The sequence below is a fragment of the Cervus canadensis genome, chromosome 8 (genome assembly GCF_019320065.1).
Source record: "Cervus canadensis isolate Bull #8, Minnesota chromosome 8, ASM1932006v1, whole genome shotgun sequence".
Classification (NCBI taxonomy): Eukaryota; Metazoa; Chordata; class Mammalia; order Artiodactyla; family Cervidae; genus Cervus; species Cervus canadensis.
This window is the reverse complement of record NC_057393.1, coordinates 6,985,700-7,011,022: the sequence shown is the minus strand read 5'-3', so window position 1 is coordinate 7,011,022 and position 25,323 is coordinate 6,985,700.

Genomic DNA, 25,323 nt, shown 5'->3' with positions numbered 1-25,323 from the left:
ACCTCCCATTTGTGACAACTAGAAAAAAACAACAAAGGCCCAGTATAGCCAAAAATAAAGAAATAAACTACTAAAAGAAAAAAAAAAAACAACCCAAACTCAGCCTGCCTTCTGCATACCACAAGTGTGCACAGAGGACCTGCAGCGCCTCTTCTAGGATTCTTGGGCAGACCTCCTCACCGCCCCTTCCCAAACACAGGACCTTTCTATGATATGAGTTTTGGACCCATATAATACTAATAGAAGGGAAGTTTCATTGGGTATAGGTATCTATTTTTCATCTTGCCCCTAAGCCCTAGACATAGTAGGTAAAATAATTTTAAAAATATTAACTCTATAACACTGAGGAGAAAAAGCAGTGATAGTGATTTCCTGGATAAAAGGAAGCAGATGAGATAGGATATATGGAAAAATGAGAGTAGACATTTCTCAGAAATTTATAGATCAAGTTGACAAAAGTGAGCCCAAAGGTTATTAGAACAGCACAACTTGTAAGTTTGACCTAATAGGTATATAGAATTTACTAAACAAAAGTAGAGAACTGTCATTCTCTTCAAACATTCAAAAAGCATGCATAAAATTAAAGATTAATTATGCTAAAAAATAATATCTCGAATTGCAAAAGGCATAAATCTCAGAGGCCACCTTTGCTGCCTGCACTGCATTAAAATCTGAAACTGGCAATAAAAGAAAACATTGGAAATGAGGGTAAAAATACAACTTTTTAATTTCTTATTATTCATGATTATTATTTAGAAATGAATGGTAAATGCCATGTAATTAAGTAGTAGCAAAAATATAGTGAGGGCGGTTTTACTAGGGTAGTGGATAAAGGTGGTAAGAACAGGGTGGATGGAGAAGTTCTTTAGAAACAGAACCTGGGAACACATTTGACTGGTCCCCCTCGACCTCTGCTGACCCGCCTTTTGGGCCCACAGCCTTGCTTTGTCTGAGTAAGACTCTGTCAGCCTGTTCAGCACTGGATCCCAGGGCCTAGTACAGACCCAGACCCGAGCCCAATGATTCATATGTTTTTGGTGAAAATCTTTTTCAGGACTGTCTACTCAGCATGGAATACCACCCAGTGAGGTCACTAAGATTTAGTTACAATCTTTTCCCATCTCCAGCAAATACCATGCCTGGCTGAAGCTTTGAGGGAGAAAGACCATCTCACCTTCACAAATGCTCTGTGACTGATGAAACTCTTCAGTGTAAATATCTTGTTTTGATCCTTAAAACAAGATTATTCTCACTTTTCAGATTCTGAAACTGAGACCCACCTTATCCAAGTCACAGCTGGCAAGCAGCAGAGCTAATATTTGCTACTCTAAATGAAAATGGAATAATCTATGAAAATAAGTAAATAAGCTAACATTTATTGATTTGTCTTTTCATACTGTTCATGGGGTTCTCAAGGCAAGAATACTGAAGGGGTTTGCCATTCCCTTTTCCAGCTATGGTTTTCCAGTAGTCATGTATGGATGTGAACATTGGACTATAAAGAAAGTTGAGCACCAAAGAATTGATGCTTTTGAACTGTGGTGTTGAAGAAGACTCTTGAGAGTCCCTTGGACTGCAAGGAGATCCAACCAGTCCATCCTAAAAGAAATCAATCCTGAATATTCATTGGAAGGACTGATGCTGAAGCTGAAACTCCAATATTTTGGTCACCTAATGCGAAGAACTGACTTCATCAGAGAAAAGATCCTGATGCTGGGAAAGATTGAAGGCAGGAGGAGAAGAGGATGAGTTCAATGGTATCACTGACCCGATGAACATGAGTTTAAGGAAGCTCTGGGAGTTGGTGAAGGACTGGGAAGACTGGCATGCTGCAGTCCACGGGGTTGCAAAGAGTTGGACACAACTGAGCAACTGAATTGAACTGTTTGATTTGTCGGGTGCCTACTCTGTACTCTATACTAGGTTTCCCAGGTGGCTCAGAGGTAAAGAATCTGCCTGCCAATGCAAGAGACCTGGGTTTGATTCCTGGGTCGGAAAGATCCCCTGGAGAAGGAAATAGCTGCCCACTCCAGTATTCTTGCCTGGAGAATTCCATGATCAGAGGAGCCTGGCAGTCTACAGTCTATGGGGTCACAAAGAGTCAGACACAACTAAGCACACATTCTTTCAAGACATTCATTCTGGGCTTCCCTCATACCTCAGTTGGTAAAGAATCTGCCTGAAATGCAGGAGACCTGGGTTCGATTTTGGGTCAGGAAGATCCCCTGGAGAAGGAAATGGCAACCCACTCCAGTATTCTTGCCTTGAGAATCCCATGCACAGAGGAGCCTAGTGTACAGTCTATGGGGTCACAAGAGTCGGACATGACTTAGCGACTAAACCATCACCACTCTATACTAAGCACCATGCTGGTATTTTAAAATAATTTTTATCTTCTTCTTTAAAAGAACTTTGCAAGGTATTTATGATATATATCCATTTTCTAAACTAACAAGGAAACCAGATGGAGATCTGTCTAAGGTAACAAGTAGAGGAGCCACTTTGAACCCAGGTCATGAGTTCAAGGCTCATGCTCTTTTGCAAAGGCAAACTGCCTCTCATCAGATCCTGTGGATTCAACTCATCAGTGTCAGGTCAGTGGCAAATAAAAATGTCAGTGTAATTTAATTATGATCTGGATCTTTTCTCAAGGAGGATGCTGTTTTTGTAGCATGGAAGTGATGCTTTATGAAACTAAGCTAAGGGACCGTTTGAGAAATTTAAATCCTATTGATTGCTTAATAGCTGCTACATAAATAAGCTTAGTAGTTTTCTTTAGCTTACTTAGCTTGGGTTTCTCTTGTAGCTCACTCAGTAAAAGAATCTGCCTGCAGTGCAGGAGACCTGGGTTTGATCCCTGGGTTGGGAAGATCCCCTGGAGAAGGAAATGGCAACCCCCTCCAGTATTCTTGCCTGGAAAATCTCATGGACAGAGTAGCCTGGTGGGCTGCAGTCCTTGGGGTCGCAAAGAGTCGGGCATGACTGAGCGACTAACACTTACTTACACTTAACACTTAAATAAGCTTAGGCTCAAATCATCTGTTACTCTTTAAAGAGCAGGAGCCCAATATCTGGAAGAAGCTGGACAAAGGATAGCACATGTATATTAAAATCCAGTAGAAAACACCCACAATAAAGACAGTTTATAAATATTTCATAGGCTCAATAGCTACTTGTCCTAGGGTTCTAGTTTGTATAACCATCATAATCAGTTATTTTTAAGACAATACCTGGAATAGAACCTTAAATCCTGACAGGTAACTAAAGCAATATTATAAAAGCACAAATCATCTGGATTAATCTTATGTGAACTGTAGTCTAAAAGATATCAATTAATTGATTTAAGAAATAGGGTTGGAGGCAGAAGCAATTCTTGGATACCTTCATATGCTAAAATGAACAGCTCTAATCACTGAGTGTGACACTCTCTTTGTGTTTGCTACGAATTTTAGAGCCATAAATTGTAAAGCTACTTTGTGTCTCATATCTTAAGTGTTCTGAAATTGGAATCAATGTCTAGCTACACATGAAAATTGTCCTGAAAGAATAAACTGTTTGTTCCCATTTTTTCAGCAGGAATTGAAAATACTGAGGCATTTATGTTAGGATAAATAACAGGTTGGTAACTGGGCTCATTTACTCATTCTTTTACTCATTCATAAGTTTAAGGAGCATTTAAGGGATAGCTACTAGATTGTTGTTGTTTTAATCACTAAGTTGTGTCCGACTCTTGCCACCCCATGGACCACAGCCCACCAGGCTCCTCTGTCCTTAGGATTTTCCAGAAGAATACTAGAGTGGGTTACCATTTCCTTCTCCAGGGGATCTTCCCAACCCAGAAACTGAACCCATGTCTCCTGCATTGGCAGGCAGATTCTTTACCACTGAGCTACCAGGGAAGCCCAGAAACTTTCGGTTAATTGTTTTGGGGAAGGACAAAGGTGTAGGTAAGCTAGAGGCAGAATACTTCATTGATTAGTATTTCTTAAAAAAAATTTTTTTTTGAGATATTATTGACATACAGTAAACATGTTTAGGAGTACAATTTGATATTTTGACATTTATATACGATTGCAACATTATCACAATTAAGATAATGAACATATCCATTACCCTAAAACTTTCCTTAGGTCCGTTTGCAATCTTTCTCTCCCACCTCTCTTCACCAGCTCACCAGCTCAGTTCTCCAGGCAATCACTGATCTACTTCTGTCTCTGCAGATTAGTGTACATTTTGTATAATTTCATATAATTGGAATCACACAGTATGTACTCTTTTTTAGTTTGGTCTGGCTTCTTTAACATTCATCCATGTTGTTACACGTTATCAGTAGCTTATTCCTTTTATTTCTGAGTTGTTGTTGTTCAGTGGCTGAATTGTGTGCGACTCTTTGTGACCCCATGAACTGCAGCACGCCAGTCTTCCCTGTCCTTCACTATCTCCCAGAGTTTGTTCAAACTCATGTCCATTGAGTCGGCGATGCTATCCAACCATCTCATCCTCTGTCGCTCCCTTCTCCTCCTGCCCTCCATCTTTCCCAACATCAGGGGCTTTTCCAATGAGTTAGCTCTTTGTATCAGTGGAAACAACACAAATGTCTATCAGGTGAATGGAAAAATAAGCTGTATATCTTCACCATAATCCATTTACCTTTTGATAGACAACTATGTTGTTTCCAGTTTTGTCCACTACAAACAGAGCTGTGAACATTCGTGTACAAAGCTTTGTGTAGATTTAAGTTTTCAGTTCTCTTAGATAAATATATAGCAGTGTAATGACTGATTTATATGGTAGATATAATTTTAACTTTGTAAGAAATGACTGAACTGTTTTCCAAACTGGTTGTACCATGTTACATTCCATGTGAGAAAGTGAGAGTTCCAGTTTTTCCTTATCCTGTCCAACACTTCTTATGGTCAGTCTTTTTTATTTTAGCCATATGTGATTTGTAAATATTTTTTCCAAGTCCATAATTTATTTTTTCATTCTCTTATCACTATCTTCTGAAGAGTAGAAGGACATATACAGTTGGATCTTGTTTTTTTTTGTTTTTGTATTTGCTTTTAATCCCATCAGATATTCTCTGTCTTTTGATTGGAATGTTTTAATCTATTCATATTTAATGTAATTATTATGTGGTTTAATTTATAGCTGCCATTTTGCTATTTGCTTTCTATGTCTCATAGCCTTTTTGTTTCCCCATTTCTTCTTTACTGCATTCTTTTCTATGTGACCCCATGGACTATAGCCTGTCAGGCTCCTCTGTCCATGGGATTTTCCAGGTAATAATACTGGAGTGGGTTGCCAGTTCCTTCTCCATGAGATCTCCCTACCCAGGGATCAAACCTGGGTCTCCTGCACTGCAGGCAGATTCTTTACCAACTGAGCTACCATGGAATAATCAGATATTTCCTAGTATAAATTAAGTATTAAGTATTTGTATTAAGTATTTGTACTAAGTAATACAAAGTATTAATTCCTTTGTTTATTTTAAACTATTTCTGAATTATTTGCTTAGTGGTTTCTCTGAGGATTACAATGCATATTTTAATTTATTATAATATACTTCAGATTAATATCAACTTAATTTCATGAAAACAGAAAAAATTTTCTCCAGTATAGCTCCATTCCTTTCTCCTTTCTTTGTTTGACTGACAGCATATAATTTCATCTATATCTATTACAGATTCAACAATATAGTTTTGTAAGTACTGCTTTTTACAATCTTTTAAAGAAGTTAACAGAAGAAGAAAAATGTATGCATAAAATCTTCTATATTAACCTGCATACTTATCATGTAGTTATTCTTCATTTCTTCATATGGATTGGAATTACCATTCAGAGTCATTTCCTTGCTCCAATATCCTCCATTTCCTATCCCCTCCATTGTGCTTTTATTGTCACATGTCACATAGCTATATGCTGTAAGCTCAATAATATAGTATTAGAATTGCTGTTTGTGTAACTGTCTTTTTAATAAGTTAATAAGAGAAAAATTTATTTATACTTTTATAATTACCTTTACTAGTTTTATTCTTTTGTGTGGATTTGAGCTACAGTTGTTATTATTTCCTTTCAGTCTGAAGAACTTCCTTCAGTATTTCTTGAGCATAGATTTTGCTGCATTTTGTTTGAAGTAAAGCCAGCCTCTCTGCCACATCCTGGTAGAACTACCACACAGTTGAACTGGGTGGAAAGAGGAAGAGGGCAGTAGCCCTCGGCTAAAATTCCACAGACTCCCACTGTTCCTTTCAAGGTTCAGTAATTTTACTGAATAACTTCTCAATCTGCTGTCTGCCTTTTGGTCAATTCCTAGAGACCTGAAATGATTCTTTGTGACTATTTTTCTGGTTTTATTTTGCTTTTGGGGGAGAGGATTTGCTGAGACCCTCATTCAAACATTTGGGAGTCTAAAGCTACCATCTAGCTTTTTTTTTTTTTTTTGGTCCTATCATATTTTGGTTCTCTTTTTCCTCTTTATATGCCATCTTTTGGATTAAATAATTGTTTTTAAAATTCCATTTTATCTGCTTTGTTGGTGTATTAGTTATAGCTCTTTATTGTGTTGTTTTAGCATTTGCTTTAGGGTTTTGTGTACATATTTGACTTCGCACAGTCCATCTTTAAATGGTATTATACTGCACCCTATTTGTCATAGGAAGTTAACAAGAATATACTTCTATTTCTCTCCTTCTAGCCTTTGTGCTATTGTTATATATTTCACATCTGCGTGTATTATCAACACATCATACTTTGTTATTTTTTATTTAAGTAGTGGATTAGCTTTTTAAAAAATTTAAATGATATTTAAAAAAAACTTAATGTTTATACTCGTAGTTACCATTTCTGGTACTCTTCATTTCCTTGTGTATTTCCATTTTGTATCATTTTCCTTCTGCCTGAAGGACTTCATTAACATTTCTTGCTATTCAGATCTGCTGGTGATGAACTGATCCAGCTTTTGTATATAGATGTATGTATTGCCTTTATTTTAAAAGATATTTTTGCTGGGTAGAGATTTTGGATTGAGGCTTTTTTCCCTTTTTTCCCCAGTATATTAAAGATGTTGCTTCATTGTCTTATTTCCACCAAGAAATCTGTTGTCATTCTCTCTTTGTTCCTCTGTGTGATGTCCCTTTTCCTGTTTCTTATTTAAGATTTCTTCTTATCACTTGTGTTAAGTGATTTGGTTATGATGTGCAGTGGTATGCTTCTTGAGCTTGGATTTGTTGAGCTTCTTCTACCTATGGGTTTATAGTTTTCATCAAATTTGAGAAAATTCTAATTTCTGTTGTTTCAAATATTTTTCCTTCTCTGCTCTTTCCTCTTCTTTGAAAGTAAAAGTGTTAGTCACTCAGTCATGCCCAACTCTTTGTAACCCCATGGACTGTAGCCCTCCAGGCTCCTGTGTCCATGGAATTCTCCAGGCAAGAATACTGGGGTGGATAACCATTCCCTTCTCCAGCAGATCTTTCCAACCCAGGGATTGATCTGGAGTCTCTTGCATTGCAGGCAGATTCTTTACCATCTGGGACATCAGGGCAGCCTTCTCCTTTAGAGACTCCAATGATAGGAAAATTAAGTTAGCTGGGGTTGTATTTTTACCTTTGATGTTATAGTTTTCAACCATAGAAGTTTGACTTGATTCATTTTTTATGCCTTCCATGTTTCTATTTAACACGTTCACTCTTTTTCTATCTTCTTTATATAGAATATGGTAATGATTGTTTTAACATCCTTGTCTACTAATTCTATCATTGATGTCATTTCTCCATCAGTTTCAATGGATTGAATTGTACTTTTCAGCTTCTTTGTATACTTGGCAATTTTTTAATTATGCAGATGGTGATTGCAGCCATGAAATTAAAAGACGCTTACTCCTTGGAGGGAAAATTATGACCAACCTAGACAGCATATTAAAAAGCAGAGACATTACTTTGCCAACAAAGTTTCATCTGGTCAAGGCTATGGTTTTTCTAGTGGTCATGTATGGATGTGAGAGTTGGACTATACAGAAAGCTGAGCGCCAAAGAATTGATGCTTTTGAACTGTGGTGTTGGAGAAGACTCTTGAGAGTCCCTTGGACTGCAGGGAGATCCAACACCAGTCCATCCTAAAGGAGATCAGTCCTGGGTGTTCATTGATAGGACTGATGTTGAAGCTGAAACTCCAATACTTTGGCCACCTGATGTGAAGAAATGATTCATTTGAAAAGACCCTGATGCTGGGAAAGATTGAGGGCAGGAGGAGAAGCGGACGACAGAGGATGAGATGGTTGGATGGCATCACCGACTCAATGGATATGGGTTTGGGTGAACTCCGGGAGTTGGTGATAGACAGGAAGGCCTGGCGTGCCGCGGTTCATGGGATCGCAAAGAGTTGGACACGACTGAGCGACTGAACTGAACTGATTCATTTATTCCTAAAAATATTCCTGTGCTTTGATCTGGGACCCAGTTAAATTATTTGGAGACAGTTTGATATTTTTGGCTCTTGCTTTCAAGCTGCACTAGGTGGAAAAAGAAATGTGCTTAGTCCAGGGTTGATAACCCCACTTCTGAGGCAAGACCCTTCATAGTGCTCTATTACTCCATGAATTATGAAGTTTTTCACTGTAACTGTTGAGAACATGCACTATTTTCTGCCCTCCATGAACTTTAGGCACTATTCTCTCTAACCCTTCCTGGTGACTCCTTCCCTTTCCTTGAGCAGTTTCCTCATATGGATACATTCATTGATCAGTTCTTGTTTGGATATTCAAGTGGGACCTTCTGGAGAGCTTCAGCGCTCTCTTTTTGTGCAGCTCTTTTCTCTACAACACTCCTCTCTGACTGTCTCTTAGTTACCTTGGCAACCCAAGACTCCCTGCCTGTCTCCTAAAATCAGGGAGTCCACTGCCCTCTGCAGATTCCCTGTTCTGTGCTGTGGCCTGGAAACTTCCTCCAAGCAGAAATTTGGGGGCAAATATAGAACTCATCTCAGGGGAGGAGATGGAGAGGGTGGGACAAATGGAGAGAGTAGCATGGAAACATATACATTACTTTGTGCAAAATGGATAGCCACTGGGAATTTGTTGTATGACTCAGGGAACTCAAACCAGGGCTCTGTGACAACCCAGAGGGGTGGGATGGGGTGGGAGGTTGGAGGGAGGTTCAGGAGGAAAGGGACATATGTATACCTAGAGCTGATTTGTGCTGATGTATGGCAGAAACCAATACAATATTGTAAAGCAATTACCCTTCAATTAAAAATAAATTTAAAAATTTTTAAAGTTTATTGAGAAAAATTAAACTGAAATATCACATAGAAATAAATATCCAACTAATATAGAATGGTCATTTTTTTTTTTTTAAAGAACTCACTTCATTAGTTCTTTATCTCTCAGGAACCTATTTTCTTTTTTTTTTAGTTATTTTTTTATGTTTTTAAGCTTTTTATTTTGTATTTGGGTATAGCCACATAACAATGTTGTGATAGTTTCAGGTGAACAATGAAGAGGATTAGCCATACATACACATGTATCCATTCTTCAATCTCCCATCCCATCCAGGCTACCACATAACATTGAGCCAAGTTCCATGTGCTATACAGTAGGTCCTTGTTGGTTATCTATTTGAAATATAGCAGTTGTACATGTCCATCCCAAATTCCCTAACTCTCTCTCCCACCTCATCCTTCTCCCCAGTAACCATAAGTACTTTCTCTAAGTCTGTGAGTCTCTTTCTGTTTTGTAAGTAAGCTCATTTGTATCATTTATAGTTTAGGAATTTCTTTTCTTAACTATTCAATGTACAATGTCTTAAAAGTCATTGCTTCTAATAGCTTGTCTTGCTTTTTTAGTTGTTCTGATGGAAAAGTAAATCTGTTGCTTCATCTTGGTCAGAAGCAGAAGTCTGATTAATATTCTTTTTGAAAGGACTCATTACAACACTTTATTCAACATCCACTATGCACCAGGAACTCTGCCTACTATGTTTATGATCCCATGAGGTTTTTATTTATTTATTTTGGGGAGGGGCAAGAGGGATGAAATGGGGGGAGGTAGAATGCAAAAGTGATAAGACACAGTCACCCCCTATCCTCCCAACAAAGGAACTCACAATCTAGACATCATACATTCACAGTTCAGCGTAAAGACAACTACAAAGGAGACAATAAGGACCCAGGAACATTTATTCAACAAATACACTTTGAGGGTCTATTCCAGGTGCTGTGAACCTGAGTGGTGAACCAGACAGATAAAATCTTTCACCTCATGAAGTTTACTTTTTAGTGGAAGATTAAAAAGTATAAAGGGATAGAAAATGATCGGGGTGCTATTTTAAAAGGGAAAGGCTTTCTGAAGCAGGACCATTGGAGTAGAGACCTGAATTCAATGAAGCAAGTAGTAAGAATAAGTGACCTATAAATTAATTTCAATGGAAGATGTTCCTCTTTTAACTGGGGTGATCAAGGAAAGCTCATGAAGGTTACATCTGAATTTTCACAGGATTTTCATGAAGAATGACTCATTGCTGGTGGGGGGCAATGATAAGAAAGTGAAAGGCATTTTTGTAGGACTGAGAATAAAGATGCTTGCCTGAAACTAAGTGTTCCAGGATTGCAGGTAAATGAAACCTGGAGAAGAAAATCAGTCTTAGGGCCCAAATTCAGAAGGCCTGCATGGGCAAGCTAGAGGGATTTTGGTCTTTGTTTTTCTGATATTTGCAAGAAGTGAGGCAATCGAAGTTTTAAGATGACCACTCAGGCCTAAAATACAGCGTACATTAAGGATGGCACAACAGGCGGGAGCCAGCCCAGCAGTGGCTGTGTAGGAAGATGCATCAGACCTGGAGGCGGAAGATGGCATCACAGTTCAGAGGAAGAAACACCAGTTCCTGGACATGCAGTGGGATGCTGGGCAGCCAAGGGTGCAGGGTCCACAAGGCCACTGGTGTCCAAACTCACTTTAAATTACAGGCTTAAACTCAGGGACCACAGAGGTAGGTGGTGACAGAGCCTTTCTGCAAAGTAAAGACCCAACTTGAAAATATTAGACTGTTGGTTTTAGTTTTTTGCTGTGCCTTTTCTTAAGCCACAGAAAGGACAGAGATGCCAATGGGTCCTGTGCTGTAACAGACTTGATATTCAAGTGAACAGCTCTAACTCAACATCTTTGAAAATCCTAAATGTCCCACTTTCCCTGCTAACTAAAGGCATTGCATCAAACAACAACAACACCATTTTGAGAAAGTCTTTTTAGTTTTCCCATCAGGACAAAGATTTCTGAAAAGACAGAGGCGAGTTTCTTTAGACAGCACTGAAAGCAAACGACGCTCGAGGGACAGTCGCAAATGAACTAAGGGAAGCTGCGGCCAAACGAAATGCGACAAACAACTGTCATATTCCAAATGGTCAATCAAAGGCTGGAAGAACTGGAATGTAACAGAAGTCTATTATGATGAAAATAATGATCTCCGGACAAGGGATACTTAATGATTTGCAAGTTTAAGTACAAAATAAATATTCATCCATGTCCAACAGTAACTTTCAAGCTCTAACTGTTTCATATGGCTGAGAGTGTTACCTGAAACGGTGGGGGCACTTTTAAAGTGAAAGGGGAAACAAATAATTCATCTTCATTTTAATTTCAATACAATTGCAGAATACACTGCTATGCTAGAAATGAGAATGATACACTGAGGGGTATCTTTTTTACATTCCAGAGTATCTCACTGTTTGGGCAGAATGGTTCTCTTACTGGAATTGTTCACAAAGCAACCTATTATATGGTGAGAGGTACCCTCCAGGCACCATTGAAATTAATATGAAAGGAACAATCAAGAATGCCAAGTGCAGTGCATAAAACGCAGGTAGGTGGTGGAAGACAGATAAGCAGCCTAGGAGGTTTAAGTTGCGGAATCTGAAGCTGCAGAGAGATGTGTTATACAATTTACATTACAACCAGTCACGATTTTAGAATGGGCAATGAAAAGCTCATATAGTTAAGTCCATAAAAAAAAACACACACACAAAAAGCTTCATAACACAAGGGAACTAAATGATGGGTAAATAGACAAAAGAAGATAATCAGAGAGCAGGGGGAGAAAGCTGGACTCGCTTTCACAAAATTCCTCTGGTTTTGGCAACTTAGCCCCCACATCACAGGTAGCACTGTCTCTACAGTGGGATTATTTTAAAAGAGGCTTTCTCAACCTTGGAACTGGTGACATTTGGGGCCAGATAATTCTTTGTTGTGTGGGCTATGCTATGCATCACGGGATGTTTAGCAGTGTCCCTGGCCTCTGTCCATTAGTTGTTGATAGCACCTGCTTCCTCGGTTATGACAACCAAAAATGTCTCCAGACATTGCCAAAGTCCCCCAGGGGGAGAACTGCCCCCATTTGAGAACCACTATCTTAGAGAAAACAACAGGATAAACTACTCCAGTGAACTATTTCCTCCATAATCATATGCACTTCATGCTTTAAAGAGCATTATTTATAACCAAATGCCAACTTTGGTCAAAAAGCCCTATTATACACCCAATTAATCTGGTGGATAAACCTAATAGTAGTTTAAAATAACCAAGTTCCATGAAGTCTAAAAAGTCTCTTTGCTGCTTTCTCCCTCAATCTATCTTAAAAAACAAAAACAAAAACAAAAAACTGGGAAAGTGCTTGGTTTCCTATCCATTTGTGCAGTGAACAATATTTTCTGGTCACAAAATAAAACCACAGACAGCACCCTCCTAGGATAGAGCAGCTAAATAGTAGTTCAACACTCTTTCCACTTGATGAGATATAAACAGAAATCCAGGTATATTCTATCAATGAGAGACTGAGGGAGAGAGGTTTGCATTTACCTTGAGACACTGAAGCAGCAGCAACAGTTTCATGGTCATCAGGCTATGAGAGATTGGAAGGAGTCATTTTGATTTTTCCTTGAAGGTTATTTTTTAAAACTGCATGCTGCCTGCATGGTTAGTGCTGTAAATTAAGCTAGTTTCTGCTGCATCTTTTTCTAACCTAGAAAAAGGGCTAGATTTTAACTATAAAGGTGGGGACCATGTCTTGTGTGCCTCACTCACCACTGCATCCACAACTCCTAGCCCAGTGCCTGGCCTACAGCAAGGACACAACACATGTTTCCTGAATGAATGAATGAATGAGGACAGAAATGCCAGATTTCAAGCTAATAGATTAGGATGCCAGCTCCTTACAGGAGTCTTTTCTTATTTCTGTACCACAGCCAGTTCTGTGGTGGTTGGTACACAGTAGGTGGTCAAGGAATGTTTGTGGAACTCATCTGGATGTCATCCTTAGGGCAGCAAAGCCCATCAGGCCAGCACAGAACTGAGGCAGATGTGCTGCCTGAATCTGGTGACATGCTCATGCACTAGGTTCTGTCCAAGGACAACACCAAGACACATTCCACCATGAGGAAACAAATCAAGACATCTGTACGGAAAGATTTCAGTACGTGCCTTGCAAACTGACCTTGTCACCCCTCTGAGAGACAAGGCAGATTTGGTCTCTCAGGGTCATGGTCAGCCCACTGGAGAATTTTCTCAAGGCCCACAACAGCCACCCATATGGGACGGGCTGTCGTCAGCGGTGCTGTGTCTAGGCTGAGGCTGGGAACATACCGTGCAAATTATATCATCACAGACATCAGGGAGTTTATCCTCATCTTAAAAGGCATTATCTCTCATGTTGAAACTTTAACAACTCATCTAGAATAAAAAATTTAAAGTGTGCCAAAAGGCAGAGCTGCTGGAGGTATAAGATGTGGCTTGCAGGGAAGGCATGAGATTCTCTCTAAGCACAGAGGGCCGGGTGAGTAGTACTGGGTACCTGAGAGGCTGCTGGAATGCAGTGCCCCGAAGTTACTGTGAAAGGTAATGACAGGCAATAAAATATCCTCTTAAAAACCCAGCAAAAGATAAAGACAGTAGATTATAGAAACACTTCAAAACCCAAGCATGAGTAGATTAGCTCAGACACTGCGGAACACACACACACACACAATTATCCGATTTTACCAAATACTTGCAGGGAAACTAGGCCAAGCAAGCAATCAAAATCAAATAGAAGCAAGGTGTGTTTACGTAATTCAGAAGCTCAAAAAAAATCGAGTAATGCGTTGCAAAGATTTCTCAAGAAAAAAATTAATGACACCTTCATTCAGATGAAGAAAGAACACAGTGCTTCTCTATTTCTTGCCCCCAACCAGTGTAACTAGGGGATGTCATATCTTGTGTGAGAATTCCAGGACGCAAGCATCAAACACAACACACGTTTCTACAATTTGAGTTAAATGTGGTTATACAACACATGTGGTAGACCTCTTGAATTAACTGCATCAAATGTTTTCAGTTATAGAAAGAAGATCCGTGACTCACAGAGACCATAAATGAAATACGGCGTAGGTAGTAATTACGTGAATTGCATTCTTGAGTCTTTAAAGATAAATTAACCAACAATGAGAATTTGATAGCTAATGTTGCGGTTAGTTACAGGTATAACGCGGTGACCTATATAACTTACTATTTTTAAAAAGTCTAAAATTTACACAGGTTAATAGCATAAACGATTCTTCACAGTGACTCATGGCAGCAACACAGTTCTATAAATGCACTAGTGTGGCCTTACAGTAATTGCTTAACTCCTCCAATGGAAGGAGAAATACTCACGGAAACGCTCTGACTAGGAAAGGCACAGAGCAAGCGAACATCCACGGAGCATCTGCGCGTTCTAGGCACTTGGACAAAGAATATCTCACTCTATCTTCCCACTGTTCCTGTGTGGTTATGTCACCAGCAAAGTCCATTAACAATTCCTAGAAAATAAAACTAGAATCTGGGTAATAAAGTCTAACATTTTCTTTTTCTCCTTGGGCTCAGTCTGCTGTCACTCTCTCACAGGGGGCCACGTGCAGAGGCCTCAAACTCTGCTCTTCAGACCAGAGCTCCCGGTTAGACACGGGCTGCGCTGACACCTCAGCCCTTAGGCTGTGGGCGGAAGGCTGCGGCTGGACACCTCAGAAGGCTGCACGCGACCCTCAGTTCAAGATGGTGGCGGCGAAGGGCCGTGTGCAGAGAAGCTGCACCTGGTGCTGGATCTAGACAGTCCCGCCCCCTGGAGGGCCCCACCCCTGGAGAGCCCCGCCCCTAGAGGGCCCCGCCCCTGGAAAGCCCCGCCCCCTGGAGAGCCCCGCCCCTGGAGGCCCAGCTCTCTCCCCTCCCCACTGATGAAGCCCCTGAACAGTGGTCCCGCCCACGGCCTGCCTGGTAGAGCCTGTCCTCTAGAGAGAGCTCATCCCTCTCCATTCTGAGATCAGCAACAGAGTTTTCCTTTTGCTCCTGAACCAAACTCGGCCTGGTTCTAATGGCACCAGCAGTACCAGGCGGAAGGACCCTTGTTGGGGACCGACTGGGGAGGGTCGGTAAGAGTTAGAGACACTTCCATCCCACAAATGAGGCTGCGGGGGTGGTGGGGTAGGGGTGGTGGTGACGCCGCTTCCCCAGGCCATGTGTAGCTGCCCTTCAAGCCCTCTTGTCACTGGGCTGGAGTTGGGTTGGGTCATAAGACGTCCCTCCTCCTGGGAAACCCGCTATCCCTCAGTCTCTAGTAATCTTCCTGGTCTATGGGGTTTGAGAGTGACTGACGGCTAATCTTAGTCCCGGAAGTAACACTTGACCCAGGCAGGGTGATGTCCGGTCGACTGGAGAAACTCTTTTGGGTTCTCAAGGGGTGGAAGCTGCAGCATCCTCATTGCTCTAAGATGAGTCTGCCTGAGAGATGATCAACACAGGAAGAGGATGGAGAGAGAAACATGAACAACGAAGGCAACTCCATCTCAAAAAAAAAGTGTTAACAAAATTCTCTTCTCTATCACAATTTCATTAATTTTCCTCTAATACCCCTTGTCTTTCTTAGGATCCATCCAAGATAGTACATTATAGTTAGCCTTCAGGTCTTGGACCTCTCTGGGCTGTGACAGTGTCCCAGACTTTCCTTGCTTTTTGTTGGCCTTGACAGTGTTGAGGAGGACTGGTCAGGCATTTTGTAGCATGTCTCTCAATTTGGGTTTGTCTGATCCTCTTCTTATGCTTAGTCTGGGGTTTGTGAGGTTTGGGGAGGGAGACTGCAGACTCGTCACATTATCAGGGGCACATGACTATCAGTGGTGATGCTGTGAATGTGGTTTGGTCAACAGCCTCCAAGAACACTGCTGCAGTGAAATTCATTAGGTTTGTTACTCGCTGCACTAAGAGTATACAGATCAAGGGAGCTGTGGGAGTCTTTGCAGAGGGTACTAGAAAGAACCTTTTGGTTTTTTGAGCTTTGGTGATGGTTTAGGGCTGATTGAAGAAAATAAGGGCTTCCCAGGCAGTGCAGTAGTAAAGAATCTGCCTGCCAATGCAGGAGACGCAGGAGATGCAGGTTCAATCCCTGGGTCAGAAAGATCCCCTGGAGTAGGAAATGGCAACCCACTCCAGTATTTTTGCCTGGGAAATCCCATGGACAGAGGAGCCTGGCAGGCTACAGTCCATGAGGTTGCAAAGAGTCAGACACGACTGAGCACACATGGAAGAAGAAATGAAGGTTTCCTCTGCACTGTAAGCTCTAGATGGTCAGAGAGCAGAGCAGTTCTATGACTGGTAAGGAATCTTGCACAACATTTTTCCTCCCCATAATTAATACTTGTTGAAAAACTGACACCAAAATAGAAGATCGGTGCTATATACAAGATAAAACTGCACTATCTGGTTTGATTAACTAGAATTACTGAACTGATGAATCTCTCTGTGACAGAATGCAGTCAGGAAGGTGTGTGGATGGCCAGTGTCACTTTCTCCTAAGTGAACATCCTTCCTCAAGCCCGGCTTTTCCTACTTCTGGACACACAACACTGCTGGACACCCTGCACAAAGAACTTCTGCCTGAACATGGCTGGAAGCCGTGTTCATCTTGTAGCAGCCTGAACATTACACATCTATAAAATCAGAATATGGACTTTAAACTAGCTATGTCTTTTTATGCTTTTCCTTTTCCTCTTCCAAAGCTGGATATACTAAAAGGAAAGTGAAAGTCACTGAGTCATGTCTGACTCATTGCAACCCCATGGACAGTAGCCTGCTGGGCTCCTCTGTCCGTGGGATTCTCCAGGCAAGAATACTGAAGTGGGAGTCTCTTCTCCAGGGGATCTTCCTGACCCAGGGATTGAACCAAGGTCTCCTGGATTGCAGGTGGATTCTTTATCTCCTGAGCTACCAGGGAAGATCTTTAGCCAAAGGCTATTGATCCTTCTCTATATTTGTCTACCTACACAGATACCACTTTATCTAAATCTTATCTATGGGAGGCCAAGTTGCACATTGAAAAACTGTCATGGTGAAGAGGGGCACTCATTCTGGCTGAGACAGCGGGTATGTGGGATTTTGTGGGTGACATAGTGACCTCATTTTTGCCTGGGCTTGGATAAAAGCATAGAGTGGCCTTGTTTTGTCTCATTTAATCATGGTCTCAGAATAAGGGAGTTTGGTTCCTGTGAGATGGGGACTCATCAGAGAAGAGCACGGTTAACTGTGAGCACCAGATCAACTTCTGAACCTTAGGGGCATTTTCTCTGGCAGTGCTAACTTCCATCAACTCTGTTTGCCGAGTTCCTCTGCTGCATCATTACTTCCCACCCCACCTCCATGCTGTGTTTTTTGGAAGGACGTCACAAAGGGTAGGGCTTCTCTGGTGGCTCAGTCAGTAGAGAATCCACCTGCAATGCAGGAGACCTGGGTTCAATCCCTGGGTCAGGAAGATTCCCTGAAGAAGAAAATGGCAAGCTACCCCAGTATTCTTGCCTGAAAATTCCCATGGACAGAGGAACCTAGCAGGATACAATCCATGGGGTTGCAAAGAGTAGACTTAAGCATGCACAAAGAGTAGCCGGCATTTAAGGGGTGGGAGTTACACTCCCCTCCTTGGGAAGCAGATATCCTTGAACTTTTAAATCTTTTTCACTTAAGCTGGTTGGAGAACTCTGAACAGCTCTGATGAGTGTTCTCAGGTCTCCATGTTCTCATTATTAGGGCTGTTGTGATTATTTCAGGCCTTCTTCTTCATGAAAACTTCATAGTGAAGTCACCCAGGAGAATTCTTTGAAAACAGATTAAGGAAGATGATATGTCTCAACCAATGGATTGGATTCTAGGTTTTTCCAGGTTTTCTGTTGGCAGGGCCCCTGCATAAACTAAGAACCAACTGTGCTCCTGTGAGGCTGGGGGTCCACTATGCTCAGAAAGAGACTTAGTTTGAAAATTCAACTTGAACAGAAAACCAAGTGCTACTCAATGCATCTGTCTAGAAACAACAGAATACCATCCTATAGGGAGAAGAGTTTCTCACAAATGAATGAAGCAGCATTCTGGCCCTGAGCTGGGATGATCTCAAAACAGGTTGCTTTTTTTTTTTTTTAAGGCACTTTTGTTCTGCGCTAAAAAAGATAGGGTTCTTTCACTTCAGCAGTCAGTTTTTATTCACCGCAAGCATACTCCTGTGTAGGAAAATCAATAAAGACAATAAATAAATGGCAATCCCATTGAGGGCTGCTTACTAAGTGATTAAATGTTTCAAACCCCAAATACTTGCATGCTTCAGGGATACAAATCTGAATGAACATATGTAAATGGAATTAATGCTCAAATAATTTTCTAGTTACTTAGCACAAATGTGCAATTATTAATACTGCCATAATTTATGTTTGAATATTTATCCCCGTTTTCCTAAGCATAAAACCTTTAATCTACTTTTCTGACATAATTTGAAAATAGACGTGGGAATCTTTTTAATCATCTTATCCTTTTCAGTGGAGAGAAAAAACAGACCAAAAAAAAGAAGCCTTCCAGGAAAGTTCTTTCTGAGAGGGGATCATTTCTGATGTCTGTACTCCCCCAACCCGAAAGGGAAGCAGTCTTCCCAAACCCAAGATGAATTTGGTACTGGGATATCAGTTTATACTCTTTGTTGCAAGTGAGTGAGTGAGTGCTCAGTCACTCAGTTGTGTCCAATTCTTTGAGACCCCATGGACTGTAGCCTGCCAGGCTCCTCTGACCAGGGGATTTTCCAGGTAAAAATACTGTGAGTGCATTGCCATTTCCCCCTCCAGGGGATCTTCCCCACCCACGGATTGAACCTATATTTGTCTCCTGCATTCCAGGCAGATTCTTTACCACTGAGCCACAGGGGAAGGAAGCCCTCTTTGCTGCACAGACCATACAAGTGAGGGCTTTTACAAGTCATTTTCAAGAAAGGCTCTTTGAGTTACAGTGAGGTGCCTGCAGGAGGGATACAGTATGGAGATGGCATATTTGAGTCTTCCGACATATTAACACTGAGAGGAGGGTTTACACCTGAGCTGGGGAGGTGTCTTCTGTTTGCTCTCACCCCTCCTATCTACCTCCGCTCTTTTTTAGCATGAAACCAAGTAGGACCCCTGGGCATGGAAGCTTTTCTGTGTCCCCCATTCCTTATTTGTTGGGGACAGACTTCAGCCTCCACAATCTTCCCTGAGTTCCAAAGGACAGATTTGAACAGTTGCTACACAGGAAAGGCAGAGGATGCAGAGACAAGGGAGGGGCAGCCAAGAAACAATAGTGCAGCCTTGGAGCGGGGTCCTGGCTCAGTCTCAAGCGATACACATCACAATATCTTTGAACTCCTTATGGATCCTAGTGTCGTGTTATTCGCTCAGTCGTGTCCGACTCTCTGCGACCCCATGGACTGTAGCCCACCTGGCTCCTCTATCCATGGAGTTCTCCAGGCAAGAGTACTGGAGTGGGTTGCCATTTGCTTCTCCAGGGGACCTTCCTGACCCAGGGATTGAACCTAGGTCTCCTATGTTGCAGGCAGATTCTTTAACATCTGAGCCATCAGGGAAGTCCTTATAGAACTAAAGCCCCCCCAACACATGGAAGACATCAGCGTTCTTCGTTCCAGAGAAGATCACCTGAGACCAGATTAAAGACGTGTAGGCCCCGCACACACTCTGATCTTATCAGCAACCCTGCCCTTGAACCATTGGTATAAAAACTCCTCACCAAATCCTCCCTAGTGGGGAGGGCAGTTTTCAAGGGCAGGAGCCCACCGTGTCCCCCTTTGCCTGTCAAAGCAATAAAGCTATTCTTTTCTACTTCACGCAAAACTCCATGTCCAAGATTCAATTTGGCACCAGTGCAAAGAGGTTGAATGTTCGGCATCCAGCGCAGGTGTGCCTTGACCTTCTCAATTTGCATCATGATTCGCGCCAGCAGGAGCTTGTGTTCTGTCTGTCACTCCCAGCCTGTAGTCTCATTGCCACGGCTTGAAAAGTATTGTCCTTCAGGTGCTACCCAAGCGTTTTTTAGACTTTGACGCAGGACAGAGACACCTCTGTGCTCAAGCTCCTCACCTACCTTGCTTCTCTGCCATCCACAGTGGGAAGGAAATAAAGCAGACACTGAGAAAAGCTGAGAAGACCAGGGAATGGTCTCTTACATCTGCACTGTTTTTCCAAAAGAAGACTTGGGTCTGATTTCTAGTTGTGCCACTCACTTGCTGGATGATGTTGGAGGAAGTTCTTCTTTGAACCTGTTTCATCATTTCTTAATGAAGGAAGGAGGGAGGGAAGGGAGAGGGAGAAGATGGAAGGACAGAAGAGGGAAGCAGGGTGGTGGGGGAGGAGAGAAGAGGAGTAACATGAATAGTCTCTAAAGCTTCCTCCCTGAGAGTCTGTGGTCCTGAATTTTCCAGATGCTTCAGTCCTTGTTTGCTACACCTTCTGTGTTTCTCATGTGTCCTGCCAGCCTCATCTCTCCCATCTACTGGCTGCATGGTGACCATACTCTTTAGGAAGGCCCAACACATTGAGATTAGTATGCAGAATTATCACTGTCTACAAGTCTGCAAAGTCCCAGGCACCTAAGGATTGGAGGAAGTGAACTGGGTTTGAATGTCAATGAGATAAATGTAGTTCTAGTTTAATGAAAATTAAACTATACAGGATTAGGAGGTATTGTTGACATTGACTTTAATAACAGGTAATGGAGAACTGAGTAAGAAGAGAAAATCTACATAAAGTCGGCTTGGTTGTAGAAAGTAAATAGTATTGTCATTTACGGAAACTCTTCATATTTCATTACAACACAGAATCTTGTTATCCTAAAGTATATGTTAAATTGTTTAAATTTTTTAAAATATGTATTATTTATTTTGAATTAGGCATTTCCTTCACTTTGTTCAGAGTATCAAAGCTTCAGAGTGGTTATGGTGAAAAGTCTTCCTCTGATGCTCTCCCTCAGGAATGCAGTTCCTCTTTCCAGGGGCAAACAAATCCTTGTTTATAAATGCAAATATATAGGTTAAATAGGTATTCTTCCTCTCTTTTCACACAAATGATTACACTTCATAACTTGTGTACATTTTATTAAGTTCTAAAAAATTTTTTATGTTTCCAGTTTTTATTCATCTTATTTCTTTTATTATTTATTTATTTAGTTAATTTTTGACTGCACTGGGGATGTTAGTTCCCCAAGCAGGGACTGAACCTGAGCCACTTGTAGTGGAAGCTCTGAGTATTAACCATTGGGCCACCAGGGAAGACCCTGTGTACATTTTATACCATTAAAAAAAATCAGCAGGTCCCCTGGGCTCAGCCCTCATACTTGTCTGCTGATTAACTTAAGAAAAACCTGGCATATTTTTATTGGCATTGACTCTACTTATTTATGTATATAATAAATGCATATACAGAGCTTACAACATGCCAAGCATTGTTCTCAGCTCTTTAAAGTATTAACTCGTTTGATGGTCCTCGATGCTGTGATCTATTAAAGGTTTCATGAAGGAGGGCTCAGTTTATTTAATCAGTAGCTCTTGAGGGAGTTGCACCACCCTCTAGGGGTATTTTAGAAATTTGCAGTGGTGATTTTTGGTCATTGCAGTGCTTGTTTGGTACCATGGGCAGGCTTAACCAAATGGTCGGGATGGTCCCACTTGACAAAACTATCGTTGATACAACCACTAAATGCCTCATTCAGGTAGGTAAATACCCTACTCATAGTTATCTCATCCTGCAACCTAGCCCAATGTTCAATGCATAAGCACAAAATACTTCTTGCATGGTTTTTGTATAACAATGCAATGTCCAAGAATGCAACAATGATGATGGAAGACTGTATTTTATTTCATTGTTCACTTTATCACGTTTCCCCTTATTTTAGAAAAATTGTATCACTGACAGTAATTTCTTCTGAGAACTGAGTCCTCCATGTGGCACACTTGTATCAGATCAGACCATGTCCTTGCTGGTCAGCCTGCATCATCAGTTGGCTTGGGTTCACTTTTCTCTCTAACCATGATTTGGAATCAAGATACCTAGACATAAGTGTCAGAATATGCTTTCAAATACCTGTCAAGCTATTTTAATTCAGCAGACTGTGACAATACCAAAACCAAGAGTCACGGAAGAACTGCTGAATGAGCGCGGCTTTTATCTTAGGACTCATGGTGAGTCTTGCATTGCTCCTGAGGGCCTGCCTCACCTCTGCACAAGTGAGAACCTGGGGCCTGGCGCAGGCAGGACTTATAAAAACCAGGGTGTGGGAGGTGGGAGGACCCCGTAAGTTTATCTCCTCGGCAAGAGCTGGCCCAGGAAGAAATGATGGACCCAAACATTCACAGTGGATGGACTGGGAAAAAAGAAGAGAAACTGTTGAATCAGGAAGCAGAGCTGAAGAGACTCTGGGAGAAAGCAAGGGTAGGGTGACCTTTGTGGTAACCCGAGGAGGAGCCAGGGAACAGGAAGGAGTCGCAAGGACCCTGGGGCGGTTCCCCTTCTGGAACCAGCCTGGTATCAGCCAGCTGTAAGGATGAACATGGCCACTTGCTGAAACTAGCTAAAGTCAAGGTTAAAGACTTCACAGCTTGTTTTTGCAGAGGGCTAGGTTGTAGGATGAGATAACTATGAGTGGGGTGTTTACTCAGTGGGGTGGTTTAATTACCATCCACTACATGGACATTCCTACTGCTTGAATTTGACAAAACACTGGAGACAAAGGAAACAAACATTTAACATAAGAGGAATTAGACAATTTTTAATTGACCCTTTAGGGATTTAAATGTAGGATGAGCTATTTAGCCAAGAGTAAATATATATTTCTGGTAAATTTAACCTAAAAGAGGCTGGACGATTTGCCTTGAATGTGAGATTGAAGACAAGGTTAGCACCCCTACTGCTTCCATCTCATTCTCACTTTCCTCTCCAATCCATCCCCCATGTTCAATAACAGCAAATTTGTAAAAATGTGCATCAGATCATGTCTTTTGCTTAACATCATTCGGTGGTTTCCTATTGAACTTAAAACCAAAACAAAACACAACTCCTTAGCAGGATCTGTAAGTCCTTGTACAATCTGTCCCCTGCTTCCCTCTCAAGGCTCAAATTACACTGTTCTTTCACTCACCATTTTCCAGTTATATAAGCAGCCATCACCTCTATTCATATGTTCCACAAATGTTCCAAGCTTTCTTCCACCTTGTGCCTCCCCATGACTTGCCATCTACAAGCTGGAGAACCAAGACAGCTGGTGGGATAATTTAGTCCAAGGCCTGAGAATCAAGAGTGTTGGTGTTCAAGGGCAGGAGAAAATGGATGTCCAGTTCAAGCAAAGAACAAGTTTTGCCCTTCGTCCACCTTTTTGTTCTATTCAGGAATTCAACAGATTGAATTCAACAGATTGGTGAGGGTGGTCTCACCTGCTCAGTCTGATTCAGATGCTAATCTCCTTTGGAGAGACCCTCACAGACACATCTAGAAATACTTTACCAGTTGTCTGGGCACCCTTAACCCAGACAAGTTGATACGTAAGTTGATATTATTTGTTGTTGTCCAATGGCCAAATCATGTCCGACTTTTCACGACCCCATGGACTGCAGCATGCCAGGCTTCCCTGTCCCTCACCATCTCCCAGAGTTTGCCCAAGTTCATGTCTTTGAATACGTGATGCCATCCACCACCTCATCCTCTGTCGCCCTCTTCTCCTTCTACCTTCAATCTTTCCCAGCATCAGGGTCTTTTCCAATGAGTCAGCTATTCATATTAGGTGGCCAAAGTATCAGGACTGACGTTTCAGCTTCAGCATCAGTCCTTCCAAAGAGTATTCAGGGTTGATTTCCTTTAAGATTGACTGGTTTGATCTATCTCCTTGCTTTCCAAGCGACTCTCACTGTCTATCAAATCAGCTCACAAAATATAATGAAAAAACAATGATCAACAATAGGAAGACAAACCGGGGGAGTTTATTGAACTTTAGAAATAAAGAACATTCCACACAGAGAAAAAGACAGGACAAGTCTCTTTGAATGTGAAAAGCTAAGCTGGTCTCAAAAACTCTGGGACTTCCCTGATGGTTCAGATGGTAAAGAATCTGCCTGCAGTGAAGGAGACGTGGGTTTGATTCCTGGGTTGAGAAGATCCCCTGGAGAAGAGAATGGCAACTCAGGGGTTGAACCCTCATCCCCTGCATCTCCTGCATTGGCAGGCAGATCCTTTACCACTGAGCCACCAGGGAAGCCCAATGATATTAAATACAGAATGCAAATTTATATATAAAACTTTTTAAATTTTTACTGAAAAAATTATACAAAAATTGTTGTTACAAAAAGGATGTAAATGTTCCATGCAAATATAAAAACATAATAATACACTGAGATTTAAAAATATATACCAGTTAAATATATTAGAATGTACCAATTAAAATTAGGAAGAAAAGAAGTGAAGCAAGCAAAAGAAATGTAAGGGTACTAATTTCACCATAGTATTTCATTTTCTAAATTGAAGTGAAGATTTTAAAATATTGTTTAAAATTATAAAGATAACCATTTGCTGGAAATTGAAACAGGCTGTGTGTCTTCTATATGATTCCCAGGGCAAGAAATAATAAAAAAATATGCCAAAACATATAGCAAAAGAAAGAACACAAAGGAAAAAAAACAAGGAAACAAAAAAGCCATAAAATATTAGATAGAATTACAAAATGGAAATGATACATAGTTATTATAAAAATCAATGCAAATGGAATAAAAAACTAAAGGCAGCTATATCTTAGTGACAAATTTTGAAAGCAAAAGAATGGCCAGAGATACACCAGGCAGCCACAAACAAAATAAAGGAAAGCAGGGTTTGCAATGTTACTATTAAGTTGAATTCAAGGACAAAAGTATTATATTGTTGAGGTACAAAATTCAAAATGAAAATACATGTTTTATTCATCTCTGTATACCAGACAATATAGCATCAAAATAGATA